The following is a 5,057-nucleotide window of genomic DNA, read 5'->3' as shown; positions in this document are numbered from 1 at the left end:
GTATTAGCAAATTCTGTTGGCTCTATTTTCAAAATACATTCCAAGTCTGACTACTTAATATGTCCTCCAGTGTTATCATGCTGGTTCAAGCCGTAATCTCTTTCTGGATTATTTATTATTATTAGTTTGAGACAGTCTTGCTCTGTCACCTAGGCCGGAGTGCAGTGGTGTGATCTCAGCTTGCTGCAATTTCCACCTTCTGGGTTCAAGCGAGTCTCCTGCCTCAGCCTCCTGAGTAGCTGGGATTACAGGCAGGCACAACCATGCCTGGCTAATTTTTGTATTTTTTTGTAGAGACAGTGTTTCACTGTGTTGGCCAGGCTGGTCTCAAACTCCCAGTCTCAGGTGATCAACCCACCTTGGCTGATCATATATATGTATGATGCTCTGCCCTCCTTCAACAGTCAGTTCTATTTATTTATTTATTTTTGAGACAGAGTCTTGCTCTGTCACCCAGGTTGGAATGCAGTGGCACCATCACAGCTCACTGTCACCTCAGCCTCCCAGGATCAAGTGATCCTCCCACTTCAGCCTCCTAAGTAGCTGGGACTAGAGTTACACACCACCACACCCAGCTTATGTTGTTTTTTCTTTTAGATGGAGTCTCCCCTCTCACCCAGGCTGGAGTGTTGTGGCTCGATCTTGTCTCACTGCAACCTCCGCCTCCCAGGTTCCAGCGATTCTCCTGCCTCAGCCTCCCGAGTAGCTGGGACCACAGTCACACGCCACCATGCCCAGCTAATTTTTGTAATTTTAGTACAGATGAGGTTTCATCATATTGGTCAGGCTGGTCTCAAACTCTTGACTTCAGGTTATGCACCCGCCTCGGCCTCCCAAAGTGCTGGGATTACAGGCATAAGCCACTGCGCCTAGCCTCATTTTTAATTTGTCTGTAGAGATGGTGTCTCACTGTGTTGCTCAGGCTGGTCTCGAACCCCTGGACTCAAGCAGTCCTTCAGTTTCAGCCTCCCAAAGTGCTGGGATTAGAGGTGTGAACCACCACACCCACCAATAGTCAGTTCTTAATGCAGTCAGTCTTTTAAAAAGTCAAAACAGCCGGGCGCGGTGGCTCAAGCCTGTAATCCCAGCACTTTGGGAGGCCGAGGCAGGTGGATCACGAGGTCAAGAGATCTAGACCATCCTGGTCAACACGGTGAAACCCCGTCTCTACTAAAACTACAAAAAATTAGCTGGGCATGGTGGCGCGTGCCTGTAATCCCAGCTACTCAGGAGGCTGAGGCAGGAGAATTGCCTGAACCCGGGAGGCGGAGGTTGCGGTGAGCCAAGATCGTGCCATTGCACTCCAGCCTGGGTAACAAGAGCGAACCTCTGTCTCAAAAAAAAAAAAAAAAAAGTCAAAACAGTTGATTACTCAAAATCCTCTTGAATTCCCTATCTAAGTAAAAGTCTATAAATTTGGGAGCAGCCCTAAGGATTCCTACCTCCTTTATCTCTGTAAAGACATCTCCCAGCCCTTTATAAAACCTACTCTAGGCCGGGCGCGGTGGCTCACGCCTGTAATCCCAGCACTTTGGGAGGCCGAGGCAGGTGGATCACGAGGTCAAGAGATCTAGACCATCCTGGTCAACACGGTGAAACCCCGTCTCTACTAAAACTACAAAAAATTAGCTGGGCATGGTGGCGCGTGCCTGTAATCCCAGCTACTCAGGAGGCTGAGGCAGGAGAATTGCCTGAACCCAGGAGACGGAGGTTTCGGTGAGCCGAGATCCCGCCCCACCACGGCAACAAAAGCAAAAACCCCGCCAAAAAAAAAAAAAAAAAAAAAAAAACCTACTCTATTCCAGCCACACTAGCATAGCTACTCCTTTAATACCAGGGCCTTTCCATCTGCTGTACCTCTGCTGGGAATATCATCTGGATATCTACATGACCCAGTCTTCTATTTATTTATACCTTACATTATTTTAAATTAAAAAAAAAAAAAAAAACCTCAGGAGCTATGGTACTTTAGTGTGGTCCAGAAATTGTACAAATAACTCAGTCCTTATAACCTTATGTGGTAGATAAAATTATCTTTTTTTAAATATATGTGAGAAAACCGAGGCACTTGAATAACTTGCCAAATTCACCTTATATTAAGCTGTGACTATGATTCAAATTTAGAAGCCTTCTTCAAGTCTTTGCTAAAATTTCACCTTTGCAACGATGCTTACTATAAGCTCCATATTTAAAATTACATACCACTTACCTGACATGCCCCTTTATTCTGTTTTGCATTTTCGTAGCACTTATACCTTCCGACATTTTTTTTTTTTTTTTTTTTTTTGAGACAAAGTCCCACTTTGGGGTGGGGTGCAGTGGCACAATCTCAGCTCACTGCAACCTCTGCCTCCCAGGTTCAAGCGATTCTCCTGCCTCAGCCTCCAAAGTAGCTGGGATTACAGGCGGCCACCACCACACCCGGCTAATTTTTGTATTTTTAGTAGAGGCGGGGTTTCTCAATGTTGGTCAGGCTGGTCTCAAACTCCTGACCTCAGGTGATCCACCCACCTTGGCCTCTCAGAGTGCCGGGATTTTATGCCTATATTCAACACGTTTGATTGGATTACACCTTGCTGTTTATATCAATCATGAATTTTAGAGACTTTACTCCCTGATCACCCTGATTATATTTGGATATTTTTCTAGCCTCCCCAGCCACTTATTTATTGACAGAGCATTTCTTAGGATAGGTTACTTTTATGGGTGGTTACATTTATTCATATTGATTCATTGATTTGAATTTTTTGTAGTCTAATTTCAGGCTGACCTTTTATTTTCCTTCTCCTTACATTATCTCTGATCAGGCTGACCTTATTTTCAAGTTCTGAAGTTACCTATAGTCATCTATTTATTAACTACATTATATTTTTACATTTGGAATATGCTCTCATTCATCTGGGCTTATGGATTTGTGTTTTTGTTTTTTTCTGACTTGTATACGTTCCCTGAATTATGTGGTGGTGGTGTTCTAAGTTTTTTTAAAACTTTTATTTTATCCTACCAACTTTATGGCTTTGGATACCTTTTCTGTAGTTTCTTTTTCTTCCAGAATCGGAGTAGCCATTTTCTGTTCCTGTACTTTCATAGGTCTGAGGTTCTTCGGTTTCTGTAAAATAGGGTTGTTTCTCATGCTGAAGGGTCACTTAAGGATGGAGAGTAGGGTGTTGTTGGTTTTTTTTTAATTGGTGATGATCATATATTACTTTTGGTTCTTTTTGTTTTATTTTTTTTTCTTTTGAGACAAAGTTTTGCTCTTGTTGCCCAGGCTGGAATGCAATGGCATGATCTTGGCTTACTGCAGCCTCTGCCTCATGGGTTTAAGTGATTGTCCTGCCTCAGCCTCCCGAGTAACTGTAAGCATCTCCCGATTACAGGTGCCCACCACCACACCCAGCTAATTTTGTATTTTTAGTAGAGATGGGGTTTTGCCATGTTGGCCAGACTGGTCTCAAACTCCTGGCCTCAGGTGATCCACCCACCTCAGCCTCCCAAAGTGCTGGGATTACAGGCCTGAACCACTGCACCCAGCCTACTTTTGGGTTGTTTACCTACATTTTTATTCTTCCATATGTTAGGTAAAATAAAACATGCTGCAGTATGTATAAGATAGTGTTTAAAAAATTGTATGTTGATTCAAAAGTCTGGAAAGATACTCAGAACTCAACACCAATATGTATAACATACAGGAGATTTTTAAAATTTAAAGCATAACACAATACAGAAAAATGAAAAGTATACAGCTTAATGAAGTATCATCAAGCATAGATAGGGAGTTTTTGGGTGTGACAATGAATGATGCTCCCTGGAGTTGGGTGACCTGGCAGCTCTGTATTTAGTCATAAGCAAGAAAGGGCCCTTGATTTTAGGTTTAGAAGTTACAGCTTTATTTGGGAAACAGTGAAGGGCTAGAGCAGGGATCTGATGAGACACTTTTTAGGATGGATTATAGTTACAAATCTAGAGCTCAGAAGACCAGTTTAAAAAGATTATAACAGTAGGCTGGTTATGGTGACTCAGGCCTATAATCCTATCACTTCGGGAAGCTGTGGCAGGTGGATCACTTGAGGTCCAGAGTTCGAGACCAGTTTCACCTGGCCAACAAGATGAAACCCTGTCTCTACTAAAAATACAAAAATTAGTGGGGTGTGGTGGTGTGCGCCTATAATCCAAGCTACTCGGGAAGCTGAGGCAGGAGAGTTGCCTGAACCCAGGAGGTAGAGGTTGCAGTGAGCCAAAATCATGCCATTACACTCCAGCTTAGGCAACACAGCGAGACTCTGTCTCACAACAAAACAAAGATTATAATGGTAATAGCTACCACTTACATAGCCGTTGCTATGTGCCAAGCAGAGTACCTGGTAGATACGTACATTTTTCTTATTTATAGACTATTATCCTCATTACTAGATTCTTAGTACCTAGTACCCATATACTAAGTATTCTAGATTACTAGATCCTTAGTATGTGGATATTAAGACACAGAGACCTATGTAACTTGCACAAGATTACACAGCTCTAAGTGATGTGCCAAAAATCAAACCTAGATACTCTATCTCCAGAGTTTGGGTTCTTAACTAATGCATTGTTATCACATATACCAAAACAGAGAAAACTAGAGTTTAAGTTAAGGCGGTAGTAGTAGGAATGGAGAAAAATGCCAGATAATACAGTACAGGATCTGAGAGTTGTTTGAACACAGGGAGGGAAGACAGTGCTGTTTCCAGCTAAAGAAGTGAGTAGTAGACCATTGGGAGTATTATGGCAAAATTGCTAAGAGGTTAGGACTACTTATCCTTGAGGATAAATAGAAAACAGCAAATTACAAAAGTAATTAAGGAGGTCTGAAGCAATGCCTATATTTTAAAGGTGAGAAGTTGAGTCATGGAGCCAAGATTAGGTAAACCAAGAAATCAAAGCATTTTAAGAAAGCAATGGTCTACGGCCATACCACCCTGAACGTGCCCGATCTCGTCTGATCTCAGAAGCTAAGCAGGGTCGGGCCTGGTTAGTACTTGGATGGGAGACCGCCTGGGAATACCGGGTGCTGTAGGCTT

At 42.8% G+C, this 5,057-nt stretch overlaps 1 protein-coding gene, 1 long non-coding RNA gene and 1 other non-coding gene across 3 annotated transcripts in view; 2 read left to right on the top strand and 1 right to left on the bottom strand.

The window, feature by feature from the left end:
- The window catches only part of ATAD2 (ATPase family AAA domain containing 2), a 70,114-nt gene that overhangs the window by 2,348 nt on the left and 62,709 nt on the right, over positions 1–5,057 (top strand). The gene's annotated exons all lie outside the window — the stretch shown is intronic.
- Positions 1,350–1,881, bottom strand: LOC116533349. Its single transcript, XR_004261245.1, has 2 exons — positions 1,792–1,881; positions 1,350–1,485 (listed from the first exon to the last, which is right to left on the bottom strand). It is a non-coding gene; the product is annotated as an uncharacterized LOC116533349 (long non-coding RNA).
- On the top strand, positions 4,938–5,056 carry LOC116535921. Its single transcript, XR_004262392.1, has one exon. It is a non-coding gene; the product is annotated as a 5S ribosomal RNA (ribosomal RNA).

Source organism: Sapajus apella, unplaced genomic scaffold (assembly GCF_009761245.1).
Source record: "Sapajus apella isolate SASKATOON/1434 unplaced genomic scaffold, GSC_monkey_1.0 scaffold3, whole genome shotgun sequence".
Classification (NCBI taxonomy): Eukaryota; Metazoa; Chordata; class Mammalia; order Primates; family Cebidae; genus Sapajus; species Sapajus apella.
The sequence above is the reverse complement of the archived record's forward strand: the minus strand, read 5'-3'. Positions and strand labels throughout refer to the sequence as shown.